The sequence below is a fragment of the Gadus macrocephalus genome, chromosome 23, assembly GCF_031168955.1.
Source record: "Gadus macrocephalus chromosome 23, ASM3116895v1".
In the NCBI taxonomy this organism is placed as follows: Eukaryota; Metazoa; Chordata; class Actinopteri; order Gadiformes; family Gadidae; genus Gadus; species Gadus macrocephalus.
The window spans coordinates 5839741-5856736 of record NC_082404.1 but is presented as its reverse complement, the minus strand read 5'-3'; the positions used below and the strand labels follow the sequence as shown (position 1 = coordinate 5856736).

Genomic DNA, 16996 nt, shown 5'->3' with positions numbered 1-16996 from the left:
GGTGATCACGTGTGTCCACCGTCCAATTTGTGTGTGTGTATGCATGTGTGTGTGTGTGTGGGGGTGTGTGTGTGCATATGTGTGTGCATGTGTGTGTGTGTGCATGTGTGTGTGCATGCTTGTGTGTGTGCCCGTGTGTTTGCGTGCATGTCTTCGAGTGTGCGCGTGTGTGTGTGTGCTTCTGTGTGTGTGCCCGTGTGTTTGCGTGCATGTCTTCGAGTGTGCGCGTGTGTGTGTGTGCTTCTGTGTGTGTGGTCGGCGTGTACATTTGAGTGTGAGTGTGTGTGTGTGTGTGTGTGTGTGTGTGTGTGTGTGTGTGTGTGTGTGTGTGTGTGTGTGTGTGTGTGTGCGTGCGTGTGTGTGAGTGCGTGTGTGCATGTTTGTGTATGAAAGCGTTCTGATATATGCATGAAACAGGAGGACACCGTCTCACCTTTCCCTTTCTGGAGACAAGCATATCAGCCCGGGTGAAAGACAGAGAGGAGAAGAACAAAGCACAGGAGATAAAGTGAGCAGAGGAGAGCAGAATAGTGTGTGTGAGTGTGGCTGGAAGTACAGGGGAGACGCAGTATGCGAAGGGCCGGGATTGAAAAATACGATCGGATTACATTGCTATCTTTTTCCGAAATCTTTTCTGAAACGCAACATTCTCTATTGCGTCTCAGATAACCGTTATATAAACCAGTGTTTATTACTTGTGAAACATCAATTTCTTCTTGGCATTCAAAATAAAATGAAACGGCCCATTCCCATCACATCATATACCATAAATGATTTCCACACATTTCTCCCACTTTCCCAACGTTGGTCCTTTTCCTGACCACATATTCTAATCGAGCTGCATGTTGGCGATGGTAAGCCTTTGAGAAGGAGTTTATACTACGAGTGGCACTGCAATACAAACAAGATACATACTGTTTAGATGGGAAACATCTCCCCTAATGGCTAGTTGGTGTCAGGGTCAGAGCTGCTGCTCGTATCGTCAGGGCTTTTATTACAGTATCAAGAGCGAGAGGAGACAGTCTTTGGCGTAACGTGGCGATGAATTTGTTTGACTTGGGAGACAGATGTGCTGACAGGGTACAGTCAGAAAGACAATGTGCTGAAGGGTTTACGACACGTTCTGTAGCACAACATGGCACCGAGGGCCAGGTCGCAAGCCCAACACTGACTGGATCCAAACTGCCGTCGTAAAAAAGCGCTCCCAGACAAACACAACGTGGGCATTCTAAACACAGGACTAACTCCAGAGGGCCGTGGAAATGGCAGAATAAAGACTTTCCTGGATGCACTCAATTTGCGGAGTGGAAGTCCAGAACCAAACGTGGCACACAGCCTCGCCTGGCGTGACTACTCCCACGATCCACGCAGCGATATTAACAAACCTGAGAGCCAGCTACCTGGGTGGTGTTTGATCCTATTCTGAGTGCGGTGGATAACCGCCTTGAGATGTCAGCCCCCGATACCGCTTTGAACGAGGGCTCACCCTGAAAGCAGTGGTATTAACTGTAGCGCAATAAAGTTAAGAATAAGAGAGCAAGGCGCTGTTATTGGAAATTGCCGGGAAATTGCAGCGCGTTTCGCTCCCAGTATCACACCCACGGTGCCATATGAACCTGGTGCTCCTTCGGAGGAGACCTGAGAGTTTGGCCTCCTCCTTGTCGACGTTGCACAACGCCGTCCCGTGTGAACTGGCGAGCCTTCCCCTGGAACCTTCGCGCAGCACAGCACAATCGTCCGACCACAGTTGCTGAAACCCGAGACAAGGACAACTCGGCCGCTTGGACCCGACACAAATGTTGACTGTAGATCAACAGGAAATCAATGGGCTTCAACTTACAAGTTCCAGCGACCAACCCGGCGCTGATATAAACTCCAGGGCCGGGGACTTGAAACAATAGCGGCTTCCTTAGAGCACTGTGTCGGGCCGTCACAGCTGCCACGCTCTGAATGTGTCGTGGGCTCACGATGGTAACCGACACTGTGTGTGTAGCTTAGACGTGTGTGCGGTGTCAGCGAGGCCACATGCTCAGGCCGACGTTCGCGGAGTCCAGATCGTGGAGGGGGCAGGCGGAAGGCCCTGGCCCCCGGGGAGCCATCTGGAAAACAGGCGGGAATGACGATTATTGCGAGCTAAAAATACTGCGAATAAGGGCCCGCGGACGCGGCGCTAATCCCGGACAATGCGGGCGGCTTTGTGCCGTTGTTTAATGTTCTGCGGAGACTGGAGACATCGTGTTCCAGTCACTGGCGTAACGTTGTTTTGTCCCCGGGTAGATAGTATTGCCCCCACCTCGCCACCGCCCCGCCCCGCCTCCCTGGGGGCTGTAGTGCGTCTATAGTCCACGGGGAGGGCATGTGACCTCTAGCCTGGCCCCCGGAGCAGCGAGCGGGATCCCGGGGATTAGCAGGGGCTGTGACGCTGTGGTAGGGGAGAGCCTGGCAAATCCCCTGGTTGGTAAAGAGCCTCCCTCCAGCCGGCGGGAGTGCAGCGGAGGGATCGGCTGTGCGCTCTGCGCTGAACCAGAGGTATCTCCGAGAGAACACAACAGCAGGACATAGGGGACTGCACCGAGTCAATGCTTTACCGCTAATCGCTCGCGCACATTTGCTACTTTGACGTAATCTGGGAGCTATATAGGGCCGACGGCACTGCGCCCGATTCAGGGAATCGTTAAGTGCATTGTGGGTATTTGGCATTGAAACACGACTCGGGATCTCATAAAATCTCCATTTGTTTTGTTTGGTTAGAGTGGAAGTATAATTGATTGCCAGATTAAAGAATTTTCATATATAGTCCCCAAATGCGGCACCCTTCTTTATAAAAAGAATAATTTAGAGCTTCTGAGAAACGTTGCAGCATTACATTTATGGCCGCGGTGCCCTTTCCTTCACCGCTGTCTCTGGAGCCGATTCTCATTACCCAAAAGCTTTTCTGCCAATGGCTTTGTGTTTGTTTCTTCTAGCCTGATGGGGGGGCAATATATATGAAAGTGCTGTAATCTGTTCAAACACAGCCAAGCTGGGTTTGTCCAGACCTCAGTCTCTATCTCTTTCTCTCTCTCTCTCACTCTCTCTCTGGTTTTTCCAGACCTCCCCCTCCCTCTCCCCCTCCCCCCCTCCCTTTCCCTCTCCCTCTCCCTCTCTCTCTCTCTCTCTCTCTCTCTCTGGTTTTTCCAGACCTCCCCCTCTCTCCCTCTCCCTCTCCCCCCTCTCTCTCTCTCTCTCTCTCTCTCTCACACACACACACACACACACACACACACACACACACACACACACACAAACACACACACACACACACACACAGTCACAGAAGAAGGTCACCGCGGTCCTCGGAATCTGTCATTGTTTATTATCGAAGGGCCTTAATATCCGTGCTGACGGTGTGTAAGTGATGAAGTGGCACACGGGGAGTTCAAAGTGGCCAGAAGTGACCACATAATTAGTCACAGGAAGGGAACCCTCGCCTTCAACCCACTAAGACCGTGTTGCCAGCACCAAGGAGCAGAACATTAAACCCAAGGTAACAGACCCATCCTGGTTAGTGCCTCTTTCTGAGCCATTGCTTTCTGCTCCATTTCACCTTGTGTTCTTCTAAAGCCTCCATTATCGGCTTCCCATCACATTATAACCGGGGTCTGCTTCAGGGCACTTACCGGGGATGGGTCCTCTCGACAATGGTTAGAGGGTCATACATAGCTTTAGATACAACAGACACTCTGCCCCAACATTACAGATATCTCATCATCCTCCTCCTCCTCATCATCATGATAACTTTGTTGTTTAGTTATACGGTTTTAACAAGCCCTACACTTGTAGGGCTTGTGGACTCAGGTCTTTCATATTTTACACTGCTTTTAACAAGACTATTTTGTTGTCTTGTACTTGTACCTTAACTGCACTGTAACCATGCCAAAAGAGTTCCTAAATGAACAATGAACAATCAACTTATTGTGATTGGATTACATCCCAACGCCAAATCAAAGCATTACTCAATCCAAACAGTGTTTGGATTAGAAAGAGCAAGCAAGATCAAAAGGCAAACCATTCCTCAATTGCCACAATTCACCTTCTACCGGGGAAGTGCGAGGGCTAGGCTTACAACCAAAGTGGCTTCGAAGAGCCAATGTTTCGAGGCAGAAGCAATAATTCATCCTCCAGGGGGGGCAGCAAACCAGGCACCCACCAGGAGACCTAATGCAAAACATATTACAGTCTCAGAGCCCCACGCAGACCAATATAAGCTGCGCCTTTTGATGCCAATCATGAAAAAAACCAAAAACAATGATCCTTAAGACTTCCCAGCGACTTCTGAAAACCCAACATCAATCAATTGACCGAAAGGCCCTGGGGGGCTTTGCGCTGTGGGCCATACAGTTATTTGTCCATATTTTCTCATTACGCCGACGGATATAAACTGTAATCTCTACGAACAAAAGACACACACAGACTGTCTGGACAGAGTCGTGCCCGACCCTCCGTCCCCTCTCTGTGTTTGCTCTACAACACATACCTTTCATTATTGGCAGGTTGGCCCGGGCCATTCGTTCCGGCTAAGGAGAGGTTATCAGACGCTGGTCCCAGGTATGGGACGCTGTGTGAGCCCAGCCCCGAGGTCTCAGCTCTGCACACTACAAAGCAAAGGTCTTGTCGCAAGAGGAAAGAGACTTTCTCCAAGACTGTTGTTACATGTGTATGGGAACAGATCGGACAGGCCTGCAGATAGGAGGGTAATGTGCAACCCTCCTACAATATGAACGGGAATGGCCTGTTGATACTGATGTTAACCAATGAATCCAATAGAGATGGGTGCACGGTAGAAATAACCACGTACGATTAGATCAAAGAACACTCCAAAAAATTTAACCGTTGCAATTTATATAGTGTATATTTAAGACATGTCTTGTCTTAAATATTGCTGTCATTTTTTCTTGCAGCTCCGTTTTCACAAGAAATAGTTAACATCCACGTATCACATCACGCATTCTTGATTTGACCAGTCATAGGTCGACACCTATCGACGTGTGTTCATCCTCACACCTCATCACAGGTTGTGGATGTCACGGTAGAGACGCTCACACCTTCCCTCTAAACCCTCGCATAGTCTTATCCTCCCAGTCATCTGGTGCACTCTGCAGTGTGCATACGCCAAAGTCAAGAGGTCTGAGGGAGAGAGAGACGGAGAGTGACACACACAACCACACAGATAAACAGTAGAGGAGTGTGTGCGTACATGCCTGTGTGTGTGTGTGTGTGTGTGTGTGTGTGTGTGTGTGTGTGTGTGTGTGTGTGTGCGCGTATGTGTGTGTGTGTGTGTTGAGAGGGGGGGCCGAGGGAGGGTGGGAGGGGAGGTTGCCTGGCTGTGGACTCACTAGTAGGCCTCATAAAAATCACTGTAATTCATCTTCTCCGATCTCCCCCTCTCCTTCCCTGTCCTTCAAGACCTCCCCTCCCCCCACCCCAAACCAATCCCAGGGGGGGGGGGGGGGAGCCCAGCTGGTTGCTTCATTGGGATAACTCACTAAATCACTAAATCACTTATTAATCTTCACTGCAGCCGAGCTGGGTGAGACACCTTAAACCCAAAGGTGCCTGAATTTAAATCAAGTGTGCATTTAAATCAGGCCAAATCTGAAGGGGATTTAGGCTTTGCAGGGACTTGTCAGTTGATGGCGACGTTGAATGGCTGGATCATCTGTTTTCACCGGCACCTTCAGGGTTTAGAAGTCCACCTTAATGCTAGCTTCAGGAGACCACCAGAGAGTTCTTGGGGGAGGTATGATGAGAACAATCAGAGCTTGGGGGAGATATGAGAGGACCAATCAGCACTTGGGGGAGGTGTGATAGGACCAATCAGAGGTTGGGGGAGTTATGATAGGACAATCAGCCCTCTGGGGCAGTAAGGCAGGGCCCATATTCGGAAATCAATTGCTGCCCGGCAAGGCCAGACCGAAGTTTTCAAGGCAAGACTGAAGTTGGCCAGTCCAAAGTTTTTAAGGCCAGACCAAAGGGCTCAAGGCCAGAACGAGGTTCTCATGTCCAGACTGTTCTGAAGTCTGCAAATGCAAACATGAATATCAGTATGGTCTCCAGAGGTTACCATAATGCCTCCTATGTGTTATACATATAATGCCTAACATAAATGTGAACTGAGAATAGCAGTACAACTTTATTTTTTTATGTTCTTGGGATGTAATAAATAAACCCCTTTTCCCAGGACAATTTCAACATGAAGCCCGGAAAAAAATGATAAGTATGTTTAATTAAAAGGCACAAAACAGGCCAAGTCCATTTGAATGTAGTGATGTAGTGACCCCCTATTGCATTTGGCAGCTCACTACTGTAATAAAATCATTTTCTAAATGATTTTCCGATGCTGTAGGTGGCTGGGAGAATAGTTAATAGCTCAGTCTCCGTCTCTAGATTATGCAACCACATAATTTTTAGATCGCTCCTAATTCTCAGGATGTGTTTTATAAAGGGTCAAGACTACTAACCATTCACAAGTTTGTTTCAGAGAAAAAGAAAGAAAGAAAGAAAGAAAGAAAGAAAGAAAGAAAGAAAGAAAGAAAGAAAGAAAGAAAGAAAGAAAGAAAGAAAGAAAGAAAGAAAGAAAGAAAGAAAGAGAGAGAGAGAGAGAGAGAGAGAGAGAGAGAGAGAGAGAGAGAGAGACTTCTTCTCAATATTTCATGGCCAAGCCAGAGTGAGGGGGTGGCAGGGGGGGATCATTATCAAAGTGTTTTAATTCAGGTATTTGCAGTAAGCCCATTCATACAGCATGTTTACGCTAAACTCTTAACAACTCCTACAAGAGGCCTCTCTGAGCAGAAGCCCCTCGCCGTCCAAGATAAACACCACTAAGTCGTAAAAATCCCCCTGAAAAGTAAAGGCATGCCATCTCACGTGTGTTCACGCGCCGTGGTGCGTATACACCATATGTCTGCATTCACCTGCTAAGAAAACAGTATTTACCGCCTCACAAGGAGTCAAGCTGTCACCTCCATGATCGTTTTCATGGCCGTCCTTAACCAGCCAGCGTCCAACTTCCTCTCCCTACGTCTTCTTTCAAAACAGTGTACACAAGTGCCCGGCCGCACAGACAAAAGGTAGATTTAGCGTGTCTAGCTCGTCGCCAGCGCGGGCAGGTTGAAGTGTGTGTTTATGCACGCGTGTGTGTGTGTATGGAGTGTGCTATGGAGTGGCCAGCCCGGCCCTGTCTCCTAAAAGCATCAACAAGCCTGCGCTCCCACATGATAGGCTCTGCTGCTGGCGCTGCCCAACGGTGAATCCCTTTACCGACGTTAAGGCCAGCCCGTCAACATGGCAGTGCCAACGCACATGCTCCAAGCACGCAGGCACATTTACACGCACGCACACATTCACACATGCACACACATGCACACGCACACACACACACACACACACAAACACAGGGCTCTTCATAGGCCCGGTTGCATGCGCTGCTGGTGTTTTTCCTCGGTTTTCTATGTGTGTACTAGAATTATAATTCTTGCAATAACCTTTATGTAAACTGGAGGTACAGCCACATTATGCAATACTAAGCACTACAATACCATTCCTCCTGCTATCCCTGTGAACTCTGTACCTCCTTCCTCCTCCCGATTCATTTTTATTTGGAAGTTGTATGTGGAAACTTCTTGAGAGTGAGAGAGAGAAGAAAAAGGCAGCCGTGCTCCTGCAGTAAATTAAAACACACTGCATGCAGTTTGTGGTCAGCGGGTTACTAGAACCTCCAGGGACAGTAGAACACATGTGGGCCACACAGGGGGACGGAACACACACACACACAAACAGACACACACACACACACACACACATACAATGGCGAGGATCGTTAATAAAGCCTGGGTCGTGTTTGCGCCGTTGCAGCCCACACATTCAAACAAGGTTTGATGGGGACGATGAGAACACCATCAAGGTTCACCATTGAGGGACGTTTGTCACACATCAGGTGCCTGTGTGTGTGTGTTCCTGCATGTGTGCATGTGAGTGTGTGTGTGTGTGTGTCTGTGTGTGTCTCTGTGTGTGTTTGTGTGTCTGTGTGTGTGTCTATGCGTGTGTGTGCGTTTTTGTGCACATTGCGAGAGGTAGGTGCATCTCGGCAATGTGGTCTTGATTGCCTGCATCGCCGAACAGTCCCTAGCGTCCCCCCCCCCCCCCCCCCCCCTTTCCCCCCCGATTCCTCCAATAAGAAGCAGACCTGAAGCCAACCATCAGTTGTGGTGAAAACGGCTTAGAGCCAATTTCGCTCGCAGACCTCAGAACTCGTTGTGAAGTCCCCAGAGGGGGGCTCCTGGGGAAGGAATGAAATCCTGTTGCCGTGGCGACCTCCTTGTCCCTTACCCTGTGCCCGTCCGTGATGCCGGAAGGAACGAGAGGGGGAATTACGCCGCGAGATTGAGGGTTTGCGACGAGCAAAGGGTGTGACGATAGGAGAAGAGCGAGAGCGAGAGGGGGAATTGCCGCACACTTAGCTAAATTGACTGTGTCACATCTCTCAATGCCTGCTATTCTAGAAGGCAAGAAAAGAGCGCCAGTCCAGGTGCTGCTTCGGTTCCTCCTGAGCTTCCTTCCCCTAAACACACACACACGTCACACAAACACACACACAAACAGACACACACGCAAAAGCAGACACATACGCAGACACCAACACCCACAAACGCACAAACAGGCGCATGCCCATACACACACACACAGGCACACACACACACACACACACACACACACACACACACACACACACACACACACACACACACACACACACACACACACACACACACACACACACACACACACACACACACACACACACACACACACACACGCATTCCTCTGGGGGGAATGGAGAGGGGCATCTAGGCCTGAATAGCGGTGTTCAACACCTTGGGAGCACCTCTCCACGTCTCCCAACCTCGTCTTTCAGCTGGGGCACTTGGCTTTTTTTCATCCCCACTTTTTTCTTTTCGCAAAGTCACGATACATTTGCCTCAGCGGCTGATTAATGTGCTCAGAAAGGGTGAACCTACGGCTACGGGTGTATGACGTCGGGAAGAATGATTTATTTAGACGGTGAGGAACGTGGTCGGGGATGGACTTAATCCAGAGGGCTGTTTCCTTTTCTTCAGGTTTTTTCGACAGTCCGAGACGCGGTCCTGAATTAGCGCTTACCTGGGGGCCGGGGGCCACTTCCCGTTTGAATTCTGCACAGTTGCTCTGATCTGTCAGGCAGAAAGCTAACCAGAGGCCACTTCAAAAGGCTGGGGCCGGGCCAGGACGCTACCGCCTTCATGTGAGCCAGAGCTAAAAGGCCTCTTTATATGAAAATTGGTTTCATTAAGATGATTGGAGTCCTTTGAGGGGCAGCTGACCCCCCCCCCGCCGCCGTCCACCCTGTCCACCTCCTGCTCTGCATGGAGACAAGCAGAAGTGTCTACACCTTCGTATTAAACTGAACTACAAGACCCCTTTCTCCTGCTCTTGTTCAATCTGAAAGAATATTTATCGGTTTAACATAAAAAAATAAATGGGGACAGGAACGGGGGTTGGAGGAGAAAGTCTTGAGAGAAAGTTTTGCCTTTGTCGGGCGGAGTGGAGAAAATGGAGGCCGCTTTGGCAGTTAGGTCGACAAAAAGACCCTGTTCTGGCGTGCATAGTGACCCCTGGTACTGAAAGCATGAATTATGCGCTACAATTCATCCTGAGAGGTGTTTTACGGTGTAGCTTGTAAAGTTATTTACAAGCCAGACTTTGGAAAGTGGAAAATGCTCCATTTAGGTTTGCCTCATGTGAATGAAAGTGCAGTATACAGAGACGTTGCAACAAATATATAATCTAAAATAAACACTGTAATACTGTTTCAAAGAATCCGGTTCAAGTATTAATTGATATGTGTTACTTGACATGTAGGGAGTATAGAATGTGTCCGTCCAAATACCTACTACATTTATGAGAAGAACTGAACAATTGAATCTATGAACCAAAAAATGCACATAGCAATAGCTTGGCCTGTACCATTACATCTCCAGGATGTCTACTGTAAGTCTTGATATATATATATATATACACATACACATGTGTGTCTCGTTGTTTACCCATATATATCCTCTGATAAGTTACATAAAAGACAGTGTAATCAATTATCTATTCAAACAAGATCAAAGTCAAAGACAGATTCAAATACTTGAGAAAGGAAAAAAATAGGAAAAAAAGAACTGCTATCAAAAAAACCGTCCTTCACACCCATGAAGTCGGCCTGCGTGGTTCGAATGCCTTCCAGCTGTAACCTGGCTGCAATAACAGCCACCCAGGGCCTCACCAGGCCACCGATACAGCAGCATGGAAATGATTAGACGCTCTACAAGAGGACGGTACGAGGAGGGGAGTTCAGATGCAGAGAGACGCTTCTCTCCTGGCAGAGGACCTGCTGCGTCAACCCTCCTCCCAGGTACTGGGAGGGAGGCTGTGGGCGAGGGGCGAGGGGCGAGGGGCGAGGGGCGAGGGGCGAGGGGCGAGGTGGGGGCGGCGGTGGAGGAAACTCAATCCGGGCCAATCGACTTGCCTTATCTGGGCGGGGGATCAGACCCTGAGAAGCCGGGGGTAATGTCTTTCCCTGGCCCCCCGTGATATGAAACGTGGCGTGGAGGTGGCGCTCTGCGCTCTACCATGCCCCCACTATGAATGGACAGGGGGGGGGGGGGCGAAGCGACTCCCACACTGGAGGTAGGAAACACCCGGGGTCCAGTACCACACCTAGCAGCGATCACGGGCCACCTTTGACCGGTGTCGCTTTCGGAGATCTCTGACCGCTTGAGTGCGGCTCAGAGAACTACAGTCCCATCGGGGGTGGGGGGGGGGGGGGTTGGACTCCACAGCAGCGGGACTTTTAGATTAAGCGGGTTTCCGTTCGCCTAACCTCTAAATCACCACTCCCGGGGTTTCCAGGATGAGATGGACTTTCAAGTCGTCCATCTGCGGGTCTCCATGGACGCGTTTAGCGGGCCTGGGGGAGGGGTTGGGGAGACGGAGGGCTATACGAGTTTGGCTCGTGTTACCTGTGCTCTGCCGGGGCTGACCCGAGAGAGACCTGTAGATTAGAGGGCCATCTGGGACCTGGAACCCGAGTCCGGGAGACGGAACAGCAGCAGGACTCGAGCCGCCGACCGCCGCTCGGGCTCACCGGCTGACCGAGCCACCGCATGCGGGAAAAACGAAGGAAAAGGATTCCTTCCTTTGAAAGATCGGCGAGTTGATCGCATTAAACGGTTGTACATGAAATATGCGATATGAGATTGTCCAATTTTTTGTTCACAATTCATTGAAGTCAGTCAAGCTTGCACATGAAGCGAATTTGCATTTGTGAATTTGATATCTCTTCCACGGAGGAACTAGAAAAACCCTCACAGACGGTGTTCCTTCAACTGTTTTATCACTTAGTCAGAAGTTGTATAGTTTACTTTCTGTTATCTTTATGGTGACACATAATTATAGACAAGTTGAATGTTTTCAAGGATACTAATATGGGGAAGAAGATATATAGATAAAACCATCAAACCGTTGGAGGGTAGCTTTTACTTAAGTTTTGTTTTGCTTAGAATTGTAACGCCAGGAGACACTTACTCTCAAACCTAACTGTACACCCACGGGATGAAGAAACATCTCCAAATATCCTCTTTGTCCCTGTGAGGGACCGGCGTGGTCGCCCCACGTATCTGGGATACGGCCAACTGGGAATTTCGAGTGTGGGCAAAAATGAGGGCAATGGACTGAGGACTAAGAAAAAGTGTTTTAATGTCTCCAAAACATTCACAAAAAATAGAGCAACGTTTCAAATGAAAAGGAAATGACTCCATCCGTCAGCAAACATAAACTCAGGTAACATAGCCTAGCCTAGCCTAGCCTAGCCTAGCCTAGCCTAACCTAACCTAACCTAACCTAACCTAACCTAACCTAACCTAACCTAACCTAACCTAACCTAACCTAACCTAACCTAACCTAACCTAACCTAACCATACGTCTCTCGTACTGGCCTCACGTCAAGCCAGCACCACCTTCCGCCCCAAACACCAAATGAAAAAGCCCTTAAATAGGGAAATGGCAATTGGACCAATCACGGCCGTATGGGCCAGACCATTAGTTGGGGGAACATTATTTACCTAAAGCTAACAATCCAACATAACTGAACAGAAAGTACATTGTGTGAATACTAAATAAACATGATACTCAATAAACAATCACCAAATACATATATACCCACACCCTGTGCAGAACCTAAAGATATTTACAAAACAGCTGTTTCTATCAACACCCCCCTGGGCTATTCCCTGATACTCTGATCCTAAGCTCCCTTAGCATACTGCCCCCTACCGGGACGGAAGACCAATTTTACACCAGCCCAATATAATATATACACACACAATATAATAATAATAATAATAATTCCTCTAATGCGGGACAGTGAGAAGGGGGAGGATTTCACGTTCTCACAGTCCCTTTTTAATTAAGTGGAATAATAAGTAAGTGAAAAGCAAATGTTTAGAACTTGTGATCTTAAAAAGTTGTAAACTTTTTGAGGACATTCATCCAACAGATGATTCAGATACCCTTTCAACGTAGATCGTCCCTTTCCTTCATTAACTCACCCAAGAGGTCACCTCTTGATCGCGACACCAAATAAAAACCCTAACGATTCACGAAAACTATCAGGGTGGAGGAAGAATTGTATCCATAATAATCTGTGTTCAATCATAATAAAAATCGAAATCACAACAACCAGCGATGGGCTGAACAATCCAAACTATGAAAAATGGGACAGCTCAGGTCCCTCGGTCCAGATGTGGACAGCGTGCTGCACAACTGTGTGGCCTTCGCCCGTTTCTATTAGTAACCATGAGATGGAGTGCTTCTGTGGGGTACTTCACGATGTGACGATGCCCCCTTTGAACGCCCAACCTGGTTTGGTAATCGTTAGCCTTGTTTACGTCATGGCAGAGCGTTGTTTCCATTTGTTCAACTCGATCAACAAGCCCGCCAAAATGCGCATTGGCTTTTTCCAGCAATGCTTCCTCCGGCAATTTGCGCCGGGATTTGAACCACAATTGGAGTGCGGCTCTGCGTTGCTGCTCATCACATTTTGCCCAATAGTTGTGGGGGTCACTTCCAGAAGACAGTGGGTCTGATTCACCGCGCTGGTTTGGTGGCTTTCATGTACAATCGTGTTGCACACAGCGACCACCCCGGGGCAGGCGACGCCGTCTGCTTTACATCCGAAAGGACCAGAAATGACATGCCGAGCCACCCGCAGTACCCTTCCACGTACACAAACACACACACACACACACACACACTCTCACACACACACACACACACACACACACACACACACACACACACACACACACACACACGGAGATGGAGACACAAACAGTTCAGTCTTTAACAATGCCCTTTTCACTCATGGACAGTTCTAACGTTTCCACATCAGAAAGCCTCCCCTTTTCTGCATGGAACGTCAAACTCAACGGCGGCATTTCTTAAAAGATCACATGGGTTTTGAAACGTCCCTTCTCTGCCTTTGCGGTCAATACCTCCGATATGAAAGCAGAAAGGAGCGATTACCCGTATTGGACCCGATGGGGTAGAACTACGCTGAAAACATGAAAGACTTTAGACGCTCCGTCATACTTTCCGTTTATTCCATCACACATGTGACCACATGACAATTTCTCTTATTAAATAATGTTTGCATTAGCAATTCAAAAACAATGGGGGGTTGGAAAGACAGAACGAGAGAGAGCGGGAGCAAGAGAGGGAGAGGGAGAGGGAGAGGGAGAGGGAGAGGGAGAGAGAGAGAGAGAGAGAGAGAGAGAGAGAGAGAGAGAGCGACTGCCTCTCAATCTTTCATGGCCAAGCCATAGTGAGGGGGGTGGGTTGGTTTTCGTCAGATCTCTGCCCACCCATCTGTAACCCACTAACGGCAGACAATTGACTTACAACAGCCACAGACTTGTCTCCAAGCAGTCACAAGTAATTGGCTCCTCTCGGTGCTCCAGAAAGTCCTCAGTCCCCCCCCCCTAATGACAGACCCGTGCTTCGCAAGACCAGCACCGTCATCCCCCGTCACCCCCCCCCGTCTCTGAAACTCGCTCACTCCAAAAAGAAAATCCAAGTGAACTCATGAGATCGGCATAGCATCTGCCTTTAGGACCCCTCTTCTCCGGGTCATCAATCAAACACCCTTAGTGCACACTGCGGCTAGTGCTGCTGCTGCTGCTGCTGCTGTTGCCGGGGGAGACATCGTTCTCCTGCCACATCTCCAGGGCGGGAGCTCGAAGACGCCCACGTCGCCTTCCGCACTCGATGACATAACGGAGCGCCAGGCCGTGGAATGAGCGTCGACGCACGCTCCGAGGCATTCTGAAGAAGCCCGCCTCGGAAGAGGTCCCATCTACTTAGCGATGGGATCGCACAGTGCTCCTCGCCGATGTGGGGGTAATTACACACAGCTGTGTGATACTCACACGTATTTTTATGAACCTTTGAGCCTTGATGATGGCAATGGGACAGCGTTTTGGTTTGGAGGATAACTATTAACTTTTAAAAGCCAAAAATGTAAATAGTTTGTTCAACCTAAAATGTATGAGCAATGTATCTTCACCCCCGGAACAGTTCACTACCTCGGATCATCGCTGTGGAGCCAGGACAAGTCATCATCTCTGCCGTGTCCCAATATTATGACAATGAAAACCCCACGATAGTCCCAACATCATGCACAATTTGTATCTACACGCATTGCACAACCGCCCACAACAAGTCGCAGATATAACCATCCATCACCAAGTTCGCAAGTTTGTTTCACCCGACGGAAAACAAAAACCCATGTGCGCACATTTTTTGTGAAACCACACTCAGAAAAGTGTCCAAAACGAATCGCAATCCCACCGGGGCCATAAACTCAGAAACAGAAAAACAAAAAAACTCTCCTCATATCAAAACCTTCCGTCCTTTCCCGCCGTACCTCAGGGACATCGGGCCTACATGCTGGAGGCTGGCGCCAGGAAGAGCCATCTCCACGCTGCTCCTCCAGAGCACCAACCCAGGGGCGTTACCTCCAGCTACAGCCGGGTCCCTCCACCACCATGTTGCTCTGCCATCCCAGAACCAACCCGCTGACCACGGGCCTCACCAGCTGAGGTTAGGACTGGAACCCCACACCGGTCTGGGGGGGTGAGGCGCTTCCCGCGAACAAACCATATTGACGTTAAAAGGGTTTGAATATTGTTTGGACACGGCAAAGTGCACAAACCCGCAGGGGATTATGGGTAATGGATTGGCCTGCAATTAGACCATTGTGTTTCACCGGGCGCAACGGTCAACAAAACAAACCACACTGACGCACACAGACACACGCACACACACACACACACAAAAACATATAAAAGGTCAATTTCTGCAAAATCGTGTTATTCAAAACAAAATAAATGCGCTGTGGTCACTCTTAAGTGGGGCTCTACGATATAAACCACCAGAGAATCATCCAGTACATATTGTTGCACACACGAAAGCCTGCTGAATATCACAACCAATAAATCCATGTCCATATGCGTCTTCAAACATGTCATCTTCGGCTAATCATATGTGACCACCCAAGAGCCAAAACCCATCAAAACCGTAGACCAGAAGGCCCGAAGGGGGGTGCGGAAATTCCTGGCGGTGTACTTTTCTTTCCAGATCCAAATAATCTCCACGGCGGTGCCTTCGACATTCCTGGTGCGAGACGTGGACGTGCGTCCGTCCCGGACATGCACAGGGGTCGTTGCCCGGGGTTTCAGGCAGGGCTTGTCGATTGTTGCGGGTCGGACTCCCGGGCCGGGGGCACCCATTGATTTACGACGGTCAAAATCGGTAGTGCAAGCAACAAGCATACCAGTCCTGTCAGGAGATTAAGGGGGGCACATGGGCCCCTTCCATAGGACCTAAATCTCAGAGAAACCCTTGCCAAACCTCCCTGCAACGATCCTCCCTAAGTTAGTGTCTGAACGCATGATTGATGGTGGGGGGGGAAGTGACATGGAGAAAGCCAGTATTGTACAAAGAAACAAGACCTACATCTCCCCTACGTCCACAAGACATTCCTCCCTGTGGTTTGCTATCTGCTGTTGCTCATTATTTGTCTGTGAATAGAAAATAAGTAATAAAAGACGAATGCCTTCCCGTGAACCATATTTCCATTAACATCGTGGATAGTTCTCGAATAACAGCGTATTAAACTAACTAGAATCGGAATAAAAATTGGATTTGTCTAATTGATAAGCTCTGATGGAAATGAAAACAACATTATGTTTCCAATGTGTCCTCCACTGCAGAAGGGACGCATTACTTGCCAAAACCCTTATGCAATGTCTGAATCCAAATGGTGGTCCTTTTACCAGGTGGCATGGTTTGAATGGGCCCCGTGATGCAGGTCTGCATGCATGTCCATCTCCTTACAGCGGGGGCCCCCCTGCCGCTTTATTAGGGGGACACATGCGGTGGTCTTGTTCTGCTCCCTTTATGAAACCATCCCACTCCTCTTCTTTTTACCGGGGCCCATGGAGCTAAGCCTTTCAAGGTGGGGGCCAGCCTCTCCATATACCCAGGAGAGAGGGTACCTCTCGGGAGCAAAGACATGCTTTCAGATTCCAGGAGATAAAAGGAGAGGGGAAGGAGATGTCCAACCGCCAACGTCAGATCTGCTAACAAACTGTACTGGGAGGGCAGAGGGGGGGCAACTTGAGGCACTTAAGAAATACCAGTGTAAACCTTACAGAGTTTAGAAGAAGTTGAATAAGGTAGTGTTAAAACTAAAAGAAAAAGTTGTTTTACACTCCAAATACCTTATTGGTTGCTACGGCCATAAAGATGAAAGCTAAAATGCAGGCAAAGAAGGGCTGGTTTTAATGCTATTTGAGAATAATTTGTTACGCCGTTT

The 16996-nt window shown here is 48.8% G+C and overlaps 1 long non-coding RNA gene across 1 annotated transcript in view; it reads right to left on the bottom strand.

Annotated features, from left to right (window-relative positions):
- LOC132452869 (uncharacterized) overlaps positions 1 to 16996 on the bottom strand; it is a 48451-nt gene that overhangs the window by 20005 nt on the left and 11450 nt on the right. The window lies entirely within an intron of this gene.